The sequence below is a fragment of the Phyllobates terribilis genome, unplaced genomic scaffold, assembly GCF_046119375.1.
Source record: "Phyllobates terribilis strain yellow unplaced genomic scaffold, ASM4611937v1 Scaffold_3__8_contigs__length_932513732, whole genome shotgun sequence".
NCBI lineage: Eukaryota > Metazoa > Chordata > Amphibia > Anura > Dendrobatidae > Phyllobates > Phyllobates terribilis.
Window position 1 is genome coordinate 459,106,355 of NW_027362763.1, and position 23,807 is coordinate 459,130,161.

Below are 23,807 nucleotides of genomic sequence, written 5' to 3' on the forward strand. Positions count from 1 at the left end.
GTGAGACCCAACCCACCTGGAATTGACGATGATAACATCACGTAAGACACAGCAAGGGGACTCCCAAAATTGTGGCACAGACACCACTTAACCCTAGAACGCATACCTGTGGCCTTGCAGGCCCGCCCAGTTAATTGTTTTCTATTTTCTGCAAGATTGCTTTAGTTAGAATTTTGAAACTCTAGGTATTCTTCATGTATATAGTTGTTTGTCATTTGAGTTTGAGTTATTCCATGTTATTTGCACAGGGGCCTAAAGGGCCCCAGGTATGTGAAAGTGTAGATTTTTATGGTCATGCGTTCTAGGGTTAAGTGGCATCAATTGCCCCACTGTTGCTTAAAACGGTTGGTGAGGTGATTTTACCAAATCCCCAAGCTTTTAGTCTCCCAAGGATGACACAGGGGTAGAAATGTCCTTGCGAATCCATGATTTGATCATCTTTATGAACGTGAGTCTGTCTACATTCTCAGTGGACAGCCGCGTGCGCTTATCTGTCAGCACACCACCAGCAGCGCTGAACACACGTTCAGAGAGAACGCTGGCTACATGGCATGACAAGATCTCCAAGGCGTGAGTGGCGAGCTCCGGCGATTTTTCAAGATTGGAATACCAAAATGAGCAAGGGTCCAGTGACACAGTCATGGCTTCGATGTTCACTTGGAGATTCTCCTGTACCATCCTCTCTAGGCATTGACTATGTGTCAGACTTCTTGTCTCCTGTGGCCTTGCAAAGGATGGTCTAAAAAAGTGGTGAAACAATTCCACAAAATTGCTGTTACCAACAGATACTGTGTTACTGTTACTGTTTGAGTGATGAAGACTCGACAGTCCCACCGTTGGCAAGTTAGAACTGTGAGATTCACTATGTGCACCACTGGTGTTTTGTGGAAAAGCACATGTAAGATTCTGCAACAGATACTCCTGCATTCGTCAATACCTTTTTATGGCAGGAATTATTTCGGCAAATATACTTTTGTACCGGTGATCTAAGAGTGTGGCAACCCAGTAGTCGGGATTACTTCGAATTCTGACAATCCGGGGGTCATGTTGCAGGTAGTGCAGCAAGAAGGCACTCATGTGTCTTGCGCATCCAGAAGGACCAAGTCCTTGTTGTGTTGGTAGCGAGGTAAGAATCATGCTTCCTTCCTCTGCCCTCTCCCTCCAACCTCGCACAACAGAAATGTGATCAAGGTCTCCCTCATCTGATGAGTCTTCCATGCCCATTGCCAGTTCGTCCTCCACTTCTTCCTCGGCTCCTGCACCTTCCTCAACAGTTTGGCTGCTACCATGCGCCCTGGTTAATCCCTCTCCCCCACCCTCCCATGCCTGCCGCCTTGGTGCTGCCAACCGTCTGGACCTTGGAGATGTTATCCCTTCCGCATACGACTCCTCCTCTACTTCCTCCACCTCCTCTTGTCCCACCACCTGACTCCGAATTCTGTTTAGTATGTGCTCCAGCATGTAAATCACCGTAATAGTCATGCTGATAATGGCATCGTCAGCACTAAACATCTTCGTCGCCATTTCAAGACTGTGCAGAAGGGTGCATAGGTCCCTGATCTGAGACCACTCCTCCAGCGTGATTTGCCCCACCTCTGGATCTCGTTGGCCCAGGCTATACGTCAGAACGTATTGCACCAGGGCTTGTCGGTGCTGCCACAGTCGCTGCAACATGTGCAGAGTTGAATTCCACCGTGTCGGCACATCGCATTTCAGCCGGTGAACTGGCAGGCCCAACGACTTCTGTAGAGATGTAAGTCGTTGAACTGCGGGATGCGAACGGCGGAAGTGAGCACACAGCGACCGTATACTCTGCAGAAGGCCATCTAGTCCGGGATAGTGGGCTAAAAATTGCTGGACAACCAGGTTCAACACGTGAGCCATACAAGGCACGTGTGTGACATTGCCCCGGCGAAGTGCCGCACCCAGGTTTGCAGCATTGTCGCACATGGCCTTCCCTGGTTGCAGGTCCAGTGGAGACAACCTTTCATGAAGCTGGGTCTCCAGAGCTGACCAAAACTCCTCAGCTGTGTGACTCACATTTCCCAGACATTTCAAAGTAAACACTGATGCGTTGAGCCCTGCTGCCAGCATAGTAAGGAGGTGTGCAGGATTCCTTCTGCGCAGTTAGAAAGCAGGTGGCATTACCAGACAGGATTTGGGTGCAGGTGGAGGACCGAGAGGAGGTTGAGGAGGCAGAAGCAGTGATGGAAGTTCGAGATAAAGAGGATTAACACACAACTCGTGGGGACGGTAAGACTTGGACAGCAGCCCCTTGTCCTGCTGTCACCATAGTTACCCAGTGCCCAGTCAGCGACATGTAACGCCCCTGTCCATGCCTTCTCGTCCAAGTGTCTGTGGTGAAGTGCACCCTGTCACACACAGAGTTTCTCAAAGAAGCGGTGATGTTGTGTGCGACATGCTAGTGGAGCGCAGGCACACCTTTCTTTGAGAAGTAGTGCCGACTGGGCATCTGGTACTGGGGCACTGTGACGGACATAAGGTCTTGAAAATCCTCTGTGTCTTCCAGGTGGAAAGGCAGTATTTCTGTAGCCAACAGCTTGCAGATGGTGAAATTCAACCTCTTAGCTTTCTCATGGCTAGGAGGAAATGGTCTTTTACTTTTCCACATCTGAGGGACCGAGGGCTGGCTGTTGTGCTTAGACGGTGTTGAGTAGGGTGTCCCCGGCAACTGCCGGTCTGTGAGGAAGATGCAGGCGGACATGTTAGGTTGCCTTGATCCAAAGGTGGTGCTCTCGATGTCGGAGAGCGCTCAACACTAGCAGGTGTTTCCACTTCCCAATGAACTGACGACCTGCCAATCACACTGGCTGTTGCGGGTAAAGAGGTGGCAGGTCTGCGTCCAAAAACATGTGTGACTGCTGTCCCCCCAGTCACAGAGGATGAAGAGGCTGCGGATGCACATGATAGGGCAGACGGTGGTTGGCCCAGCCGGCTAGGCCGCATTGTAGCACAGTGAGCTTCCCACTGCAACTTATGCTTCATATCCATGTGACAGTACATGCATGAAGTACTCAAACTATGTATTTTTTGGCCTCTACTTAGCTTTTGCTGACAAATATTACAGATTACACGAGTTGGGTCATCCTTATCGATCTGAATAAATGCCCAGGCTATGCAAGGCTTAGAGCCCATGTGACCTGAAGAGCCACTACGACTTGTGGTCAGATGCAGAGTTGTGGTTGAGGATGCAGTTGTTGACGTGCTTCCAGTACTCCGTCTCTGTTCAGGAAGGCGCAACCTAACCTCGTCGTCAATAGCATCTGTGATGCCCCGCTGCGCTTGGTATCACAGATCCTACAAGAGTGCATTGATAGAATCCTCCACAAGAGGGCCCCATAAACATTCACACATCTCCACCTTCCACCTCAGACCAGCAGAGGGAGCCCATTAGGGATATAAATAGGGAAGGTGGAGCTAGGCAGTTCAGTTCCTCTGAAGAGTTCCTGCAGTAGAGAATCCTAAGAGAGGTCAGTCTGCAGTGGAGCTCAGTTTAGTCTAGAGAACGCAGTTAATAGTTCAGCAGTGGAGCACGAGGCTCCTGCTTGCTAGATTCAGGGAGCCCAGATAGAGCTTAAGGTGTGCCGGTGCCGTAAGATCAGTGAAGCGCGGCAAGCTGCCTTTAGTGTGTATAGCCTAGTGAGGGCCCGAGTAGGCCGAAGGCGAGTGGCGAGTTAGTACATAAGGGGCAGAGGAGCTTAACCAGCTCACCCCGAAGCATTTACCGGACACAGGATCCGAGCTTACCGGTATCTCTATGACCCAGTAAGGCATAACCGGAATCCCTGGAGAACTACAAGTCCCAGGATCGCTAAGGTGCTGATATGTAACAGAGCCAGGAGACGCTTAGGCCCCTCATACTGGGAGCGTGAACTCCAAGAGAAGGCCCTACCACAAGGTCAGCCAGCGCAGGACAGAGACACAGTTAGGCCTAGCTCCAGGCAGGTCAGAAACTTACTACGCAGAGGCAAGAAACAGGAGGCCCTACACCCGCTCATTGGGGAGGATCCTGATATGCACCCTTCACCCTACAGTGCTCCGGGATGTGCCTGAATTTCCACCAGTAAAAGGTACTGAAGTGACTACCGTGTCCGTTCCCGTTCTTGCTCTGACCCTGCTGGGTCTCGCCTGTCCTGCATTCCCCCTGCATACGCTGCCCTGAGACCTAGCTTCACCTGTGGGGAGCTATACCATCGAGCTGCCTTATCACTGGCCTCAGTGGACTGCTGCAGTGCTGGTGCTTGTCACCAGATACCACAGGTGGCGTCATGAACTCTTATAAAATTAACAATTATCCACCCTTTTAAAGAGAGACCCCAGGGTACGGGCCAGGGAGCCGACCACCGCGACATCCCCAAGGCCAGCCAAATGCCCGGGTACCGAGTCATCCCCATCCCCAGGGCTAGTCACATCCTCCTCCACCTCCTCTGCTGACCTCATCGACTGTCTGACTGTGGGTTGACAGTAAGTGGGATCTCCAACCTCGTCATCATCACCCTGTGTGTTATCACACCCGTCGCCCTCAGAGCCAACCTCTTCCTGCCCTGACCGAAAAGTCAAGTTGTCGCTCCAATCAGGTATTTGAGTCTCATCATCGTCTTCATCATTGTCTCCACCAACAGGAGTTACAGTTTGGGAACAAGGGTCTACATTATGCTCAGAACCTTCTTCATCTGGTCCTGGATCCAACTTATAAAGATTCTGGGCATCGGATCAGATCATTTCCTCATCTGGATTAACAGAAGCTCTGGAGCAGACCTCCGTTTCCCAGGCTATAGTATGAGTAAACAGCTGGGCAGACTCAGCCATCTGTGTTACCCCATACTCAGACGGGCATCTGGAGACTTGGGAGCTGTGAGGAAGCAAGTGCGATTGGGGTGACACCTCTGAGGACTGGAGTATTTGTGATGTTGAAATTGAGGTGATGGAGAGCCCACTTGAAGGAGCACTTGATATCCGTTGAAGCACCTGCTGTTTTTGTGCCTCATCTAGAATTTGTAGCGATGGGCGTGTCCGTAAGAATGGGATCGTATCACATTGTCCGCGAAAAGAGTCGACATCTTAGTTTGGCTGGAAGATGGTCTTTCTTCTGCAGATGTTACTCCCCCCCCCACCGTGGGGGGCCTCGACCCACCGGCGGACAGGCACCAGTATTGGGATAGGGGGGCTGGCCGTCAGGGTCCACCACGGCTCTGGCACAAACCCGGCGACACAGAGGTGGCACAGGCAGGAACGGACTGGCCGTGTCGGTTTCTCACTTTTTGGATTTTAGAAGGGCATGACATGCCTATATCTGTGTCTCCCCCTCCTTTTACTCCTCCACCTCTTTTCCTTTCGCATGACTGTATGTACTTGTCACTTTTCCATGTGTTAGTTGTATCTTCTGAGCAGTTTGTCAGCTTTTGGACACCTTTGAAGGTGTTTTCTATGTGTTTCTATGTGTTTTTGTTTGCCTGCCATTGGTTTTAACGGTGTTCGAAGGTGTTCGACGAACAGTTCGACGAACAGTTCGGCGAACACACGGGTGTTCGACGAACCGAACTCGAACACTACGGGGGTGGCTCAACACTAGTTAATGGGCTGTGCAGATTCAATTGGTCATAGTAAATAGCTATGAATTTTGTATGGTGTGTTTTAAGCCACCTGCGGAATTGTACCCAAAGTCCCTTGCCTTGATAAATCAATGACTCGATCATAATGTCAAGTTTAATTAAGAAGCTTAAATGTTTTACTAAAAATAATTAAGGTTAGTTAAGATTTAACATTTCTTCCGAATATTTTCTCAAATATACTGTACGGTATGCAAATATATTATACACGTACAACATATATATTGTGACATAACTGTTGTATGGGATTGCCTTTCCTGGGGTAAAAAGTATGGCGTGGTCTGCTTTAGCACCCAATGAACGTATGAACTGATGTCTGACTCAGTTTATTTTCACTGGTTGCATAGCACAGCAAAACATAAGCATAAAAACAAAATTCCTAGCCTTGTCCAGGTGCTAACGAAACAATGTGAACCATGGCTACTCAGACACGGCTGAAGTAGTCCCTGTCCAGTCACACAAAACAACCATTGTGAATTGCATCCAGTGGTACCTGTGGTTGTGATGCACATGGCCTGTGCTGTCTCTTCTCTGAGAGATATAGCTTGTCTCCCTCCCCAGGCTGAGAGATTAAAAAAGTCTGGTTTACACCAATTAATTATAACTGTGGTTTTGCTGTTCCACGGTAAAAAATCTCTATTATCCTGCTTTTGGCATTTTTTGCCGTAAAGAAAAACTAATAGTGTCTCCCTGATATTTCAGACACAAATATATCTGTTGAAAATAGTCTGGTGTAGGCCCGAGAAATAGAAGTGTGGTTTTGCAGTTCCATGGGTCAAATCTCTGTATTATTCTGCTTTTGACATTTTTTGCCGTAACGAAAAACTAATAGTGTCTCCCTGATTTTTCAAACACAAATATATCTGTTGAAAATAGTCTGGTGTAGGCCCGAGAAATAGAAGTGTGGTTTTGCAGTTCCACGGGTCACATATCTGTATTATCCTGCTTTTGGCATTTTTTGCCGTAAAGAAAAACAGTAATAGTGTCTCCTGATTGTTCAGACACAAATATATCTGTTGAAAATAGTCTGGTGTAGGCCAGAGAAATAGAAGTGTGGTTTTGCAGTTCCACGGTTCAAACCTCTGTATTATCCACTTTTGGGTCATTTGTATCTAAAAAAAAACAGTTTGAGTGCTCACTGTTCAGCCGCAAATATATCTATTTAAAATTGTCTGGTATACCCCAGTAAGCAATAACTGTGGTTTTGCCATTCCACGGTAAAAAAATCTCCTTTATTCAGCTTTTGGTATTTTTTCCGTAAAGAAAAAGACTAATAGTGTCTCCCTGATTGTTCAGATTGTTTAAAAGAGTCGGGTGTAGGCCAGAGAAATAGAACTGTGGTTTTCCTCTTCCACGGCTCTAATCTACTTTTTATTACCCTTTTTCCATTGATAGTGCGAGTGTAAGCTATTTTACTTCCTTTACAATGGGCAAGGCATGTGGCAAGGGAACTGGACGTGGCCAAGGTGAAAATATGCCACAACCAACAGCCACATCTTCTCGCTCCCACTTCTTGACCGAATTACTAGGGAAGCACAGAACAACACCAGTATTGTGAACTGATCAGTCTGAACAGGTTATTAATTGGATAGCAGATAATACTTCCAGTTACCTGGGCACCACCACCACCGGTCTGTCTTCCACACGGTCAACTCTTAGTAGCCATGAGTCTCGACCGCATACTCCTCCTCACCCTGATTCTCCTTCCTCCTACCATGCCGAGTGTCGTCAGACAGCAACTGATCCCACACTTGGACACTCTGAAGAGCTGTTCACTGGTCCATTTCCAGATTTCTGCCCCTCGCCTGCTCCGCTTGAAGTGGTGGAAGAGGAGATCCCATGTAGCGATGCCCAAATATTTGAACAGCCACGGCCACAGGAAGTCGACGCTGGCAATTTGTCACAAGAGATGGACGATGACGAGACACAATTGCCAGAAAGTGAGGAGGAGGATCGTGGTGCGCAAGTGGTAGAGGAGGAGGTGGTGGATGATCTAGTAACTGACCCAATGTGGCAGGAGGACATGCAGAGCGAGGCCAGCAGCACACAGGGTGAGGGAGGCAGAGTACCCCAACAGGCAGGAGGAAGCAGTATGGTGGCCGCATACAGAAGGCAGGCAACAGCTCCCCGTAACACCAACACGAGGGACATTGCCAGTACAACCTGTAGGTCTTCCAGAGTCTAGAATTTTTTAAAGACTCTGTTGATAACCCTAAAAAGGCCATTTGTACTACCTGCCATGCCAGCATCAGCAGGGGTGACAAAACTACCAGCCTGACCACCTCCAGCATGATCAGGCACATGGCAGCAAAGCACCCGAATTTGTGGGGTGAACCCCAGGGTCCACGACCAGTGTCAGCGGGTGTCACCACTGCTTCTTCCGCTGTTGTGCGTGCAATAGAACCCCCTGTTGTGTGTGCAAGGCAATCCCCTGTCCATACTGCATGCAAAGATGCCCCTCCTCTCAGTCTTCACTTGTTCTGGCAGTTTCTCAGGAAACAGCATCAACGTCCACGGCCATGTCCCACCGCAGTGTTCAATTGTCCATATCCCAGACCTTTGAACGAAAGCGGAAATTCGCAGCCAACGCCCCACAGGCCACAGTCATAAATTCGCACATTTCACGACTGCTTGCGTTGGAAATGCTGCCTTTTAGGCTGGTGGAGATGAAATCCTTCCGCAACCTTATGGCGATGGCCGTCCCTCGGTACTCGGTCCCCAGCCGACACTATTTTGCCCAGTGTGCCATCCCCGCACTACACAAGCACGTGTCCCAAAACATCTGCCGTGCCCTCAATAAGGCAGTTACTGGGAGAGTCCACCTGACAACGGACACGTGGACAAGTGCTTGTGGCCAGGGATGGTACATCTCCCTGATGGCACACTGGGTAAACATAGTGGAAGCTGGCACCCAGTCGGACCTTGGGACGCAACACATCCTCCCCACACCGAGGATTTCGGGCCCTATTTCAGTCAGAGTTGCCCCCACAGTGTACAGCTCCTGCGCATCCTCCTCCTCCTCATCCTCATGTTCAGCCTCCATCTCAGATATCACCACATCAGTTACAAGCTGGAAGACAGCAGTACTGCCTCCGCCAAGCGGCAACAGGCTGTGCTGAAACTCATAAGCTTAGGTGAGAAACGTCACACTGCTTGTGAGTTGTGGACAGCGTGAAAGAGCAAGCAGATCTGTGGCTGACACCGCTGAACCTACATCCAGGCATGGTCGTGTGTGACAATGGCCGTAACCAGGTGGCGGCTCTGAGGCGAGGCGAGATCACACACGTACCATGCCTCGCTCAGGTGCTTAACCTCGTGGTTCAGCGGTTTCTTAAATCGTACCCCGAGTTGCCAGATCTGCCCGCCAAAGTACGCCGCCTGCCAGCTCATTTTCGCAAGTCGGCTACAGCTTCCGCCGCCCTTGCTGTGTTGCAGCAGTGTTTGCAGCTTCTGTCACACCGACTGGTGTGTGATGTCCCCACACGTTGGAACTCTACCCTCCACATGTTGCAAAGGATTTGTGAGCAGAAGAGAGCAGTTGTGGAGTACCAGCTGCAACATGGCCATAGATATTCATGTCAGACTCCACACATAAGACCTCAGGAGTGGACCTGGATGTCTGACATATGTACCATCTTGACAAACTTTGAGGAGTCCACCAAGATGGTGAGTGGTGATGACGCCATCGTTAACATCAGCATTCTACTTGTCTGTATTTGCAACGCTCTCTGCAGAGAATTAAAGAGGAGGCATTGCAGCCAGAGTATGATGAGATGGATCAAGAAGCCGTAGCGGTCTATTACACACAGCCAAGCCTCTTCTCATCACAACGTACATTGGGGGACAATGAGGGAAAGGAGGAGGAGGATGAGGAGGAGGAAGAACAGGAGCTTGTATCATGTGCTGTAGATGGTAGTACCTGTACAACTGTCATACCGTCGGTTCAGCGTGGGTGGCCTGAGGACAGGGGGAGGAGGAGGAGGAGAGCATGGTCAGTCGTCATCTTGGTGAGGACACAGAAGTCTTGCCCGTTACCAGTCTGGCACGCATGGCTGACTTTTTGTTACGCTGTCTTAACCGTGACCCTCGCGTTGTCAAAATGTTGGGTGACAGTCATTACTGGTTGGTGACACTTTTAGACCCCCGCTACAAGGAGAGCTTTCACTCTCTTATTCCTGAGGTGGAGAGGTCTACAAAAATGGGGCAGTACCAGAAGGCTGCAGAACAGTTAAAAAAATTCCCATCTGAACACGCTAGCGGCAGAGGTCACAGTTCGTTGCCCAACCAAGGCGTACATGCGAGAGAGACGCAACTCCAATCCAGCAGAGGCAGGGGAACACTGTCAACATTCTGGCACAGTTTTCTCAGACCCTCCCTTCGGACAGACCCTGAGGCGTGGGGTACTATAACAAGGAGTGGAAAGTTTCAAAAGGTGGTGAGGGAGTACCTTGTCGACTGTACCAGCGTCCTCCGTGATTCCTCTGTGCCTTTTAATTATTGGGTATCCAAGCTGGACACTTGGAATGAACTCGCTCTGTACGCCTTGGAGGTCCTGGCCTGCCCTGCCGCTAGCGTGTTATCGGAGCGTGTTTTTCGTGCTTCTAGGGGAATTATAACTGATAAGCGCACTCGCCTGTCAACTGACAATGCTGACAAGCTGACCCTTATCAAAATGAACAAGGGCTGGATTGGGCCAGACTTCTCATCACCACTAAATGACAGCAGAGTAATATAAAGTCAAATCCATTGTGTTATTTCGGGAGGTGTATTCACATGCACCGCTACACACCCACACATGGGTATACGCTTCTTCATTTCGGCTGTTTTATGCTCTTCTCCTTATCCTCAGCCTCCACCACCACTATACCACCAGGGTGACGGTGATCCGGGTTGCCATTATTGAAAGTTCCTCCGTCCTTATTTTTGTCAGCTTTTGCTTGGAAGGCATAAGCAAAGACTGTGGGAGACCCACTCCCCAATAATGGGAATAATATTTTTAAGATGCGTTACTGTATGGCTCCTGTAAGGGGCATTAAAACCGTCTGGTACGCTGTAATCCACGTCTGTTTCAAGGGGCATTGCAGTTCCTCATAATTTTTGGAAAGCCTTCCATTCACTGCTTAGGCCAACAGTGTACAGGAGACGCAGTTGCTATAAATGGAAAAAACGGTTTAGTTAAGGCCCTCTGACATCCATGTCATTTCCCAGGGGCATTGGTGTGCCTCAAAATTTTTGCTAGGCTTTGCACTCACTGTATGCCCTATAACTGTGTAGCCGAACCGCTCCTTTTGTTAGAGAAACATATCCTACCAGACATATGTGGTTGACTGGCCTGATATTGATGTGAATGATCCCTGTTCCTCCTGCTCTTTCTCCTTTGCCACCACCTCATCCATCATTTATCACCTGAAGCTTTGTTTTAACGGGAGTCATAGAACTGGGATAGTAGCAGCAAAACATCCCGCAATCCTCGGAGGAGGTAGGATATGCACCAAAACGCTGACCACCTCAGGCCTAGCCGCTACTACATATATGCGCTTGCATTCCAAGAAAACAAAGCAGAAGTTAACTTCTATCATTATCATCATGCTCCTCACCTTGGGACTCTCAACTCCCCTGATGGTTTAGCCAGGGCCCACCGGAGGAGTCTGGTTCTCTGGTGGGCTCGTCCAATGCTGCCCTAAAGCAGGCCGGGCTAAGAAAAGTGTGTGGGGGGAAGTTGACAGGAGAAATAGGGGTGGCTGGGGACCATTTATAGACACCCGGCTGCCCCCAGGCGGCTGGGGACCGTGTGTGGACACCAGGCCGCGGGGCGGCTGGGGACCGAGTGTGGACACCCGGCCGCTGGGCAGCTGGGGACTGAGTATGGATACCAGGCCCCCATCGCAGCCATGACGTGGTGGCCAGATTCCGCCTCCACATGCCTAAAAAGGCCCAATTTCAAGTGGAAGAAAGAAGTATGGTATTGCAGCCTGGGGGTGGGTGGGTGGCAGGCTGCATACTTGCGCTTGCATTGCAAGGAATTGGAGAGGTACAATTGAACACTGCCCTGGGACAAGGACTTGAATGGGGATAGTTGCAAGTCTGCAATGACAGGTTCAGGGTGGGAGGCATCTTTGCATGTACCATGAACAGGGGTTTGGCATGCACACACTACAGCGGAATAGGCTCTCCTTGCCACTAAATGCACTGGGGAGGGCACAGGTAATGTTTTGGAATGCGCGCTTAATCTTATGTATAAGGCACACCGGGACAAATAGGGGCGGCTGGCGACTGAGTATGGATACCTCGCTGCTGAAGCAGCCATGAGGTAGTGGCCAGCTTCGGCCTCCTCCAAAATAAAAGGTCCCATTACAAGTGCAAGCTAGCAGTATGGTATTGCAGCCTGGGGGTGGGTGGGTGGCAGGCTGCACACTTACACTTGCATTCCAAGAAAACAAAGCAGATGCTAACTTCTATCATCATCATCATGCTCCTCACCTTGGCACTCTCAACTCCCCTGATGGAGAAGCCAGGGCCTAATACCGGAGGAGTCTGGTTCTCTGGTGGGCTCGTCCAATGCTGCCCTAAAGTAGGCCGGGCTAAGAAAAGTGTGTGGGGGAACTTGACAGGAGAAATAGGGGCGGCTGGGGACCGTTTATGGACACCCTGCCGCCCCTAGGCGGCTGGGGACCGTGTGTGGACACCCGGCCGCGGGGTGGCTGGGGACCGAGTATGGACACCCGGCCGCCCCCTGGCGGCTGGGGACCGGGTGTGGACACCGGGCCGCCGGGCGGCTGGGGACTGAGTATATATTGAAGGCCGCCAACGCAGCCATGACGTGGTGGCCAGATTCCGCCTCCACATGCCTAAAAGGCCCAATTTCAAGTGCAAGCAAGCAGTATGGTATTGCAGCCTGGGGGTGGGTGGCAGGCTGCATACTTGTGCTTACATTGCAAGGAATAGGGGAGGTACAATTGAACACTGCTCTGGGAGAAGGACTTGCACGGGGATAGTTGCAAGTCTGCATCTTCTGATGCGGCAAGGATGACTTCTGATGGGCACACTTTTAGGCAGTGACCTGGGTGTCAGAGATGCTTCCAGGGGTCTTCCCCATGCTGTTCCCATATCTTTTCAGCACTGTATGCATGTGTCACACAGCACATGGCCAGATAAGGTTGTAAAATGTTAAAATGACATTTCCCGGTGAATGCATTTGTCACGGTGGAAAGCAATATAAAAGTGCAAAAATGCATAAAAAATGCTACTTGTGAACATAGCCCAAGGTGTGGAGGAGTATTTTTTTTTGGGGTTATTTATTTTACCTTATACACAAGTCTTTACCCTGGAAAGGAACTTCCTTAACATACTTCACAGGAAAACAGTTTCAGTTTTGTTTTTGATCGTTTTATTGTGAGCCCTTTAAAGTGGCTTAATACCTCTGACCACGTTGTTGACAGCAGTGACCTGGGAGTCAGAAATGCTTCCTGGGGCGATCCCCATGCTGTCCCCATGTCATTTGAGCACAGTCACTATCGTTTTGGGCACTTTTTAGGCTTTTAAAAGACTGCCGGGGGTGCCGCCGCAAAAATGCTCGGGTCTCCCATAGACTAACATTGGGCTCGTTGCTTGGGTCGAGCACCCGAGAATCACGGCGAGCTCGGCCCGAGCTTCGAGCACCCGAGCATTTTAGTGCTCGTTCAACACTAATAATTATACTACTTGTACTCTGGGTCAATTGATGACACTTTCCTGGTTTCTGACCCTAAATTGATGTGTTTTGGCAGCTTTTGGTCCCGTTTGAAGGTGTTATGTATGCGTTTGGCTTTGGCACCCATTGAATCCAATGGCATTCGCCAATGTTTGGTGAATATTCGACATATACATCTGCGAATATTGCAAAAACGGTTATTGTAATCCGAAACTAGTAGAGAAATATTCGCTCGTCTCTAATCAGAAACACCCTTAAAAAATTATGTGGGTGTTGCATCGCTGTCACCCTGGTTATATGGTGATGTAGAAGGAGGAGGGCGACATAAAAAAGAACAATTCCTGAAGTCCATACCCATGTCTGGGTGTGAAGGGGTGCATGAGAATAGACCCCCCAAAAAATAACCACTGGATTTGAGTTTATGTTTGATACTATCATCTGGTGGTGTTGAGAAGTCTGGCCCAATCCAGCCCTTGTTCATTTTTATAAGAGTCAGCCTGTCAGCATTTTCAGTTGATAGGCGGATGTGCCTATCAGTTTTATCAGTTATTATGCCCCCGGCAGCACTAAAAACCATCTCTGACAAAACGCTAGCGGCCAGGACCTCCAAGGAGTAGAAAGACAATTCATGCCATGTGTCCAGCTTGCATCTTCCAAAACTTTTTCACTCCTTGTCAGAGTACCCCGTGAATCAGGGCCTGGGTGCTGGGAGGGTCTAAGAAAACTGTCCCAAACCTTTCTCCTGCCTCTGCCGCATCTGGTTTGTGTCTCCCTCATTTGTACTCCTTGGTTGTCCAATGAATTCTGACTGTGACCTCTGTCACCAGCATTGTCAAATGGGAATTGTTTTTTGGTATAATTCTTTAACAAGAGCCTAAACTTAATATCTCCAAAATGAACGTCTTCGTTTTCCTCCCTCTACTAACCTACCTATAGCTGACTTTGCAATTTCCTTTAGGTGGTGCCACCATAACTCCCACTCGGCACGCCTGCTGTCTTGGAGTAATATTTGACACACAACTTTCCTTTATTCAATGTGAAAAATCACTCACTCTCTCATGTCACCTGCACCTTAATAACATCTCTAGAATTCGACCTTTTCTCACCTTTGATACTGGAAAAACTCTTACTGTCTCTCTTATTCACTACTGCAACTCTCTTCTAATCGGTCTCCCTCTAATCAAACTGTCTCCTCTCCAATCCCTTCCAAATGCAGCAGCCAGGGTCGTATTTCTATCAAGCTGCTTCACCGACGCCTCTATCCTGTGCCAGTCAATGCACTGGTTAGGTTAACCAATCAAACACTACAGAATACAATACAAACTCATCTCTCTCATGCACTAAGCTCTCCACAGTTCTGCACCGCCCTATATCTCATCCTTCATTTTTGTGCATCACCTCTCCTGTGCCCTCCATTCTGCAACTGATCTAAGACTGATATCCTCCTTAGTCAAAACCTCACAACTCCGTTTCCAAGAATTCTCTCGTGCCGTGCCAGTTTTCTGTAATACCCAAAATGCGTACAATGCAATGGTCACGGTAAATGCAGCGGAACATAAAGTCGGTCATGTCTGCCAGACTGCCAAAAGCCAAAACTTCCCTGTTCTCACCAAGAGGACAACTGTCCATGTTCTCTTCCTCCTCTGCCTCCTCATTATCACCCAATCCGCATTGAGATTAGATGAGGCTGGGCTGGGTAGCATCACCCTGTATAGTTCCTTGCTCCGCCTGCAATGCCTCCTCTTTAATTGTGAGCAGCGACCGTTTCAGTAGACTGAAAAGCAGGATGGTGATGCTAACTATGGCGTCATCGCCACTCACCATCTTGGTGGAATCCTCAAAGTTTTGGAGGATGGCACAGATGTCAGACATCCATGCCCACTCATCAGCTCTTATGTGTGGAGGCTGATCTGAATGTCGACGGACGTGTTGAAGCTTGTACTCAACAACTGCTCTCTGCTGCTCAAAATCATTCCAAACATCTGCAACGCTGATTTCCAATGCGTGGTCACATTGCACACCAGTCGGTGAGCTAGAAGCTGCAAATGCTTCTGAAGCCCTGCCAGGGTGGTGGAAGCTGTAGCTGACTTTCTGAAATGGGCACACACACAGTGTACTTTCACAAGCCGCTCTGGCAAAACCGGGTAGGTTTTGAAAACCCGCATAGCCACTAAGTTGAGCACATGGGCCAGGCATGGTACGTGTGTGCCTAGCTTCAAAGCTGCCACCAGGTTTTCTGATACAGTTTTCAACAACTCTGCAATGGTGTGCACACATGAAGTTTAAGTACATAATCTACAATATCTCCAGAAGAAATGAATCAAGTGATGGAGATTGAGGCTGAAGAGAAGGAATAGGAGGTGGTGCAGGATCTGTAGAATGTAGGGGCAACCCTGATTGACCCAGGGCCCACAATCCTCCGTGTTGAGAGGACTTGTTCCGTCCCAGGATCCCACTGGGTTCCTGCTTCCATAATATTAATCCAGTGGAATGCATCAGTGAGATTAACCATCCCTGGCCACATTCACTTGTCCACGTGTTTGTGATTAGGTGGTCCTTCCCACTAAGTGCACTGGGGAGGGAACGGGTAATGTTCTGGGATCAGCGCTTGTGGAAGGCAGAATCGACACCGGGAGAAATAGTGACGGCTAGGGACCAAGTATGGACACCTGGCCACCGCCACCATGAGGTTGTGGAAAGCTTCCGCCTCCACGAGCCTAAGAGGCAACATTTCAAGTGCAAGCAAGCAGTCCAGAAATGGACTGGGGTAGGGACAACTGAATGCTGCGCTGGGACAAGGACGTGGATGGTGATGGTTGCAAGTCTGCAACGACAGGTGCAGGATGGGAGGCATCTTTTCATGCGCCATAGACAGGGAATTGGCATGCATGTACAACAGCCGAATAGGCAGTGGTGTCACCCGCAGACACTGTTTCTCGACCTTGGCGTTCGGTCCAGCTAGTCGGGTGCTTTGCTGTCCTGTGCCTTGGCATGCTGGTGGTGGTAAGGCTGGTAGTTTTGGTGCTCTTGATGATGCTAGCCTGGCAAATGGCCTTTTTGGGGTTACAGTCTTTAAAAAAGAACTAGACTCGGGAAGACCTAACAGTTGTACTGGCAACTTCCATCTTGTTGGTGTTCCGGAGAACATTGCCCGCCTTGTGTTGCCACGACACTGTTTATTCCTGCCTTTTGTGGTGCTATGCCTCCCTCCCCCTGTTTGCTCCTGTCCTTGCTGTGCATGTACCCTTGCCAGGTTGGGTCAGTGACTTTATCATCCACCGCTTCGTCTTTCACTTCCGCACCTTGGTCCTCCTCCTTATTTTCTGTCCATAGTGTCTCATAATTATCTACCTCTTGTGACTGTACTTGCACTTTCCCACTATCACCTTCGGGTGACTATGGCTACTCAAATCGCTAAAAGTGATCTTCTGTTGCCCTGCTTGAAGCAGGTAGGGCGAGAGACCCGAATCTATCAATGGAAAAATAAACAGCCCTTGGATTAACCCTGGACTCTAAACTCTCCTCCAGACCACATATCCAAGCTCTTTCCACTTCTAAGCAGACCGAGCGAGAGGCCAGAATCTATAAATGGAAATATGAGGAAAACAGCTCTTTGGAGTGTCCAAGTGTGGGATAAGTTGCCTCAGGGCACTCGGAATGGTGGGAGGAACAAGGATCAGGGATAGGAATATGCCGACTCCAAGTAAAAGGAAATCTCCTGGATCCGCACATTCCTCAACCACGAATCTACAAAAACACTAGTGCACTCCCTTATCACTTCCAGTATCAACGACTGCAACCTCCTGCTCTGTGGCCTCCTTTTTAACACTCTCACATTCCTCCAATCTATCCTCTGTTGCCCGATTAATCCACCTGTCCCCTCACTATTCCCTGGCTTCTCCTCTCTGTCAATCCCTTCACTGACTCCCCATTGCCCAGAGACTCCAGTTCAAAACCCTAACCTTGGCATGCAAAGCCATCCACAACCTGTCTCCTCCATACATCTGTGACCTAGTCTCCCAGTACTTACCTGCACGCAACCTCTGATCCTCACAAAATCTTCTTCTTTACTCCCCTCTTATCTCCTCTTCTCACAATCGCATACATGATTTTTCCCATGCATCACCCCTATTCTGGAACACTCTACCCCAACATTTCTGACTCTCGCCTACTGTTGAAACCTACAAAAGGCATCTGAAGACCCACCTCTTCCGACAAGTGTACAACCTGCAGTAACTCTCGCTCCACCATACCGCTGCACAACCAGCTCTATCCTCACCTACTCTATCCTCACCCATCCCTTGTAGACTGTGAGCCCTGGCTTTTAGGGTCCTCTCCTCTCCTGTAGCAGTCGCTGTCACATTTTTGTTCAAGATTATTGTAATTGTTTTTGCGATGTATTAGTATACCCATTTTTCACATGTAAAGCACCATGGAATAAATGGCGCTAAAGTAATAGTAATAATGTGGTAAAGATTCATGGCTACTGAGAATCGACTGTGTGGAAGATAGGGAGGTGGTGGTTGCAAACTGACTGGAAGCATTATCTGCTATCCAACCAACAACCATTTCCCACTGCTCTGCCTTCAAGAGTGGTGTTCCATGGCCCCCTTGAAATTGGGACAGGAAGGTAGTTTGATATGATGTGGGTGTTTGTTGTGCTCCCTCAGCAGGCACAGTTTCATCTTGTCCACGGCCTCGGCCTCTGTGTGCACCATCACCATTATGTCAACTTACCCGTCAGTTGGCCATTTTAAATGAAGTTTAATATTTGTCACGTTGCCAAAAATATCTGCATTATTACCACAGTAATATAGGATCACGTCTCATGAACACGGTTTTAGGCAGTGATCTGGGAATGAGATGCTTGCAGGGGTCTTCCCCATGCTGTTTCCATGTCTTTTCAGCACAGCACTGTATGGATGTGTCTGACTATGTTTCACATATCACATGGCCAGATAACGTTGTAAAATGTTAAAATAACATTTAATGGTGAATGAATTTTTCACCGTTGAAAGCAATGCAAAAGTGCAAAAACGCATGAAAAAAGGAACGTGTGAACATAGCCCAAGGTGTGGAGGAGCACTTTTGTGTTTGGTTATTTATTTTGCCTTTTATACAAGTCATTACTGTGGAAAGGATGTTCCTCAACATTTTTCCCAGGAAAATCCATTTTGGTTTCGTTTTTGTATGTTTTATTGTCAGTCCATAAAAGTGGCGTAATACCCTGACAACATTGTTGACAACAGTGACCTGGGAGTCAGAGATGCTTCCAGGGGTCTTCCCCATGCTGATCCCATGTCAATTGAGCACTGTTGCCATTGATTTGGGCAATTTTTAGGCCTCTGTAGACCACCAGGGAGGGGAGGGGCGAACTGAAAAATGCTTGAGTTTCCCACATACTTACATTGGGCTCGTTGCTCGGACCAAGCACTCGAGCATTCCAATTTGCTCGACTCGATCAACAAGTACCCGAGCATTTTCGTGCTCGCTCATCACGAGACCCAATGCATTAAAGTGTTTTTTTCAGAATTCTGGGGTAAAACATATTTAAAAGAAATTGCCCCGTATTTTGCAACCTTTGGTGATTTCATTCCAGACTTGGCCAGCTTCGCTAAAATAGGTGGATTTGAGGTGGGACAAGGCATGGCTAAGCCTGCTAGTCTGAGTTATCAAAATATCCACAATCTTAGTTATGTAAATTTGATCAGAAATATATTTTAGCCCTGACTGGAGTACATTTATGGCAGAGGAACTTGTCAAATGCACTTAATTCATTAATTTACTCCACCACATGCCTTCATTAAAACTGGCGTGTACAATGCCAATCTTAATGAATCAAGTTCTAAGTATGAGTTAAACAGTCACTTTCAAATAGCAGTAGATCAATCTGTCCAATGCCTCATAGCAATGCATAATTTTAAATATGTTAAATATATAAAATAGTACACTTTTTAAATATGTTTAAAAACACTAGTGATGAGCGAACATCTTGCCACAGCTTGGTACTCGACCAAACATCACGGTGCTCGACAAGAATTTCCGGGTTGCTCGGGCGGGAACTCGGGTCCCCTCCATGCATGTTTGGCACTCTTTAGAGAGCTAATGAACCAGTGCCACGCACTGTAATGCCATAGCCATGTTGGTTGTGGCATTACAGTGATTGGCTGGCCGCACAGCGTCATCAGGTCTATATAAGACCTGGTGCCGCTAAGCTCGTCAGAGTCTAACCCGGAATCAGGCAGAGTAGGGAAAGGTGCTGCTGAGTCAGGTAAAGATTTGCTTGTTTATAGTTGGTATAGGTATTCCACAACATATATATATATTTATATATATATATATTCATCTGAACTAACAGTCCTTCTGAGGACTAATCCAGCTGCATAAAATTAGTGCTAGGTAGGAGTTAGGCAGGCAGGCAGTGTATGTGGCAGACTGTAGTGCATATAGCGCAAGAGGATCCACTGAACATCCTGTCTGCTGCTGCTGTAATAATTACAGATATTTGTAGACATATCCCCAGATATCAGGGGCCAGGGCAATTTTTTTTTATCTTAATCCTGATTATTTGCTTAAAAAACAATCCAGAGTGCACGATTTTCTGCTCCATTTTCTTGTTAGCACTGCAGAATACAGCCAGATCTGTTTCTTATTTCAGCAATAAAAATCCAGAAATTTAACTGAATGTGGAAAATATTGGCCTCCTTTTCCATTCTGCTGCAGTGTGTCGGTCAAGCTATTCACACTAGGTGTCTGTAAAGAACAATATTAGTAAATTACAGGCCTGTTATTTAAAACTGTGGTTCTCGGTCAGACATATCACCTATAACAGTGTTACAAAATCAGCCATTTCTTCCATTTACATTTAGCTGCAGTGTGTCAGTCAAGCTATTCACACTAGGTCTCCGTGTAGAATAATATCAGTAAATTACAGGCCTGCTATTTAAAACCGTGGTTTTCTGTCAGACATATCACCTATAACAGTGTTCCAAAATCAGCCATTTCTTCCATTTTCATTTTGTTGCAGTGTGTTGGTCAAGCTATTCACACTAGGTCTCTGTGTAGATTAATATTATTTAATTACAGGCCTGCTATTTAAAACGTGGTTCTCTGTCAGACATATATCATATGACTGCTTTCCAAAATCAGCCATTTCTCGTGAATGTGGAAAATATTGTCCTCCATTTAAAATGGGCAAGGTTCGTGGCAAGGGATGGCGAATTGGACGCGATGGTGATGGTGCATGCAGAGGCCGAGGACGTGGCTGTGCGCCAGCTGAAATTGTGCCACAACAAACACCCACACCTTGTCGCTCGACCTTCCTGTCCCAATTACTAGGGGACCACAGTACACCACTATTGAACCCAGAGCAGTGTCAAAAGGTTGTTGGTTAGATAGCAGATAATGCTTCCAGTCACTTTGCCACCACCACCACCACCCTGTCTTCCACACGGTCAAGTCTCAGTAGCCATGAGTCTGGACCGCATATTCCTCACCCTAATCCTCCTTCCTCCCACCATGCTGAGTGCCCGGAGACAACTGATCCCACACTTGAACACTCAAAAGATCTGTTCACTTTTCCATTTGTAGATTCGGGCCTCTCGCCTGGCCAGCTTCAAGCGAGTCAAGAGGAGAATGCATGTAGTGATGCCCAAATATTGGAGCAACAGCCACGGTCACATGAAGACAACTTTGGGAAAGTGAAATTACTGTGGCAAGAGGTGGATTATGATGATGATGAGACACAATTAACAGAAAGTCAGGAGGGGGACCAAGGTTCAGAAGTGGAAGACGAGGTAGTGGGTGATATAGTAACTGACCCAACCTGGCAGGGGTACATACAGAGTGAGGACAGCAGCATACAGCGGGAGGGAGGCGTAGCACCACACCAGGCAGGAAGAAGCAGTGTGGTGGCCGCAGCCACAAGGCGGAAAAGCGTTCTTCGTAAAGCCAACACGGCAGAAGTTGCCAGTACAACTGTTAGGTCTTCTCAAGTCTGGTTGTTTTTTAAAGACTCGGCAAATAACCCACAAAAGGCCATTTACACCACGTGCCAGGCCAGCATCAGCCCCCTTAGAAGAAGCAAATTGGCGAAACGGCTTCATCGGGGACGATTTCCAACAACCCTCTGCACTACATGCCAGCATAACGCTTGTGAGTATGCCTCTTTAAAAACTTCATGGAACATACGGACATTCAACATATTTTGGATGTATTGATGTGTAACGGGGCCGGGTGGTGGAACCTCTGTGCCTTGGAACAAGGAGGGACCCCGAGGGGCAGGTGTTATTCTGGGAATGACCTTGTAATAGAGCAGGTGGCTCCCACGGGTCAGGTAGCTGGGACTGACCGGAGTAGCGGGTGGACACAACAGGTAGGTAGCAGTCTCTGGGTGAGTAGGCGGGTGGTCACGGGAAGTGACGGAAGAGCAGGTAAGAGTCTCTTGGCTGGCAGGCAGGTGGTCACGGCAAGTGACGGCTGAGCGGGTAAGAGTCTCTTGGCTGGCAGGCAGGCGGTCACAGCAAGTGACGGCTGAACGGGTAAGAGTCTCTTGGCTGGCAGGCAGGCGGTCACGGCAAGTGACAGCTGAGCGGGTAAGAGTCTGTTGGCTGGCAGGCAGGCGGTCACGGCAAGTGACGGCAGAACGGGGAAGAGTCTCTTGGCTGGCAGGCAGGCGGTCACGGCAAGTGACGGCTGAGTGGGTAAGAGTCTCTTGGCTGGCAGGCAGGCGGTCACGGCAAGTGACGGCGGAGCCTCCAGGTAGGCTAGCAGGCGGGTAGCAGGTGAGCGCTCCCAGGTGAGCGAGCTAGCAGGTACGGCAGGTAGCAGGCAGGTAACTGGCAGGTGCTTCCTGGTCCGCAGGTGGACTGGCCCATAGAAAGACTGGCGGATACAGGAGACAGACTGTCGGGCTGAAGAGAAGACAAGCAGGCAGGCAGGACTGGAAGTCAGGCTGGCAACGGGACCTGAGGGCTGAAGCAGAGGTGAGTATGCTTTGCAACAACTTTGCTCGGGCACCTCCATTTTGGAGGAGGTGCCTTATATATGGGAAGTTCTCCGGCTATAGGCCGGGGACTCCTTAGGACGGCGCGCGCGGTCCCTTTAAGAGAGGGGGAGCGCGAGCCCTAAGCACAGTGCCCGGGAAGGAGCGCCCGTCGGCAGCAGCGACGGAAGGAGCGCTGGAGGACGCCGTGCGCTGAACAGGAAGGTGAGAGGGACGGCGTCTCTGCCTAGCAGGAGGCAGAGACGCCGATGCTACAAGATGTCAGTGGAGGTTAGCCGTATAGCCATCAGGCCAGCACATTATTTTGCACCTGCATTTTCACTTTTTGCTGTTTTGCACATTTGAGTGGCTGCTTTTTATACAGGGTTTATACAAATTAGTTTGATAGGTGAATTAATGCAGGGGATAGCTGTTTTTCAAGGGAAGTTTCTGTAATTTTATCATGTACCTTTTTTTTTTAAATGGATGAAATAAAAAATAATATATTTTAATAATAGTCTGTGATATCTTCCTATGAAAGACAGCCTTATGAGCGTTATCTTTTGTTGTGGTTACAGCATCAGCAGGGGTAGAAAAACTAGCAGCATGACCACCACCAGCATGATCAGGAAAAAGTCAGCAAAGCACCCGACTAAGTGGGCCGAATCCCAGGGTCCAGCAATAGTGTCTGCGGGTGACACCACTGCTTGTTCTGCTGTTTTGCATGCATGCCAATTCCCTGTACATGGCGCATGCCAAGATGCCTCCGGCCCGGCACCTGTCATTGCACACTCTCAACTGGCACCATCAGCAAGTACGTCCACGTCCTTGTCCCAGGGCAGCGTTCAGTTGTCCCTACCCCAGTCCTTGGAATGCAAGCACAAATTCGCAGCCAACACCAGACAGGCCACACTACAAAATTCACACATTTCGCGAATGCTTGCGCTCGAAATTTTGCCTTGTAGGCTCATGGAGTCGGAAGCTTTCCACAACCTGATGGGGGCGGCCGTCCCTTGGTACTCGGTCCTCAACCGCCACTATTTCTCCCGGTGTGCTGTCCAGGCTTTACACAAGCACGTGTCCCACAACATTAGCCGCGCCCTCAACAACGCAGTTACTGGGAAAGTCATTCTAACCACGAACATATGGACAAGTGTTGTGAGTAGGGATGGTACATCAGGCTGATGGCACACTGGGTTAACATAGTGGAAGCCAAGACCCAGTCGGACCTTGGGATGGAACAAGTCCTCCCAACGCCGAGGATTGCGAGCCCTAGGTCAATCAGGGTTGCCCCCACATTCTACAGCTCCTGCACCTCCTCCTCCTCAACCTTAATCTCTGAAATGACCCCATCAGTCGCTTGCTGGAAGCACTGCAGCACTGCCTCGGCCAAGCAGAAACAGGATGTGCTGAAGTTAATATGCTTAGGTGACAAACCGCACAATACTCAAGAGTTATTGACAGCTCTGAAAGAGCAGGCCGGTCTGTGGCTGACACCGCTGAC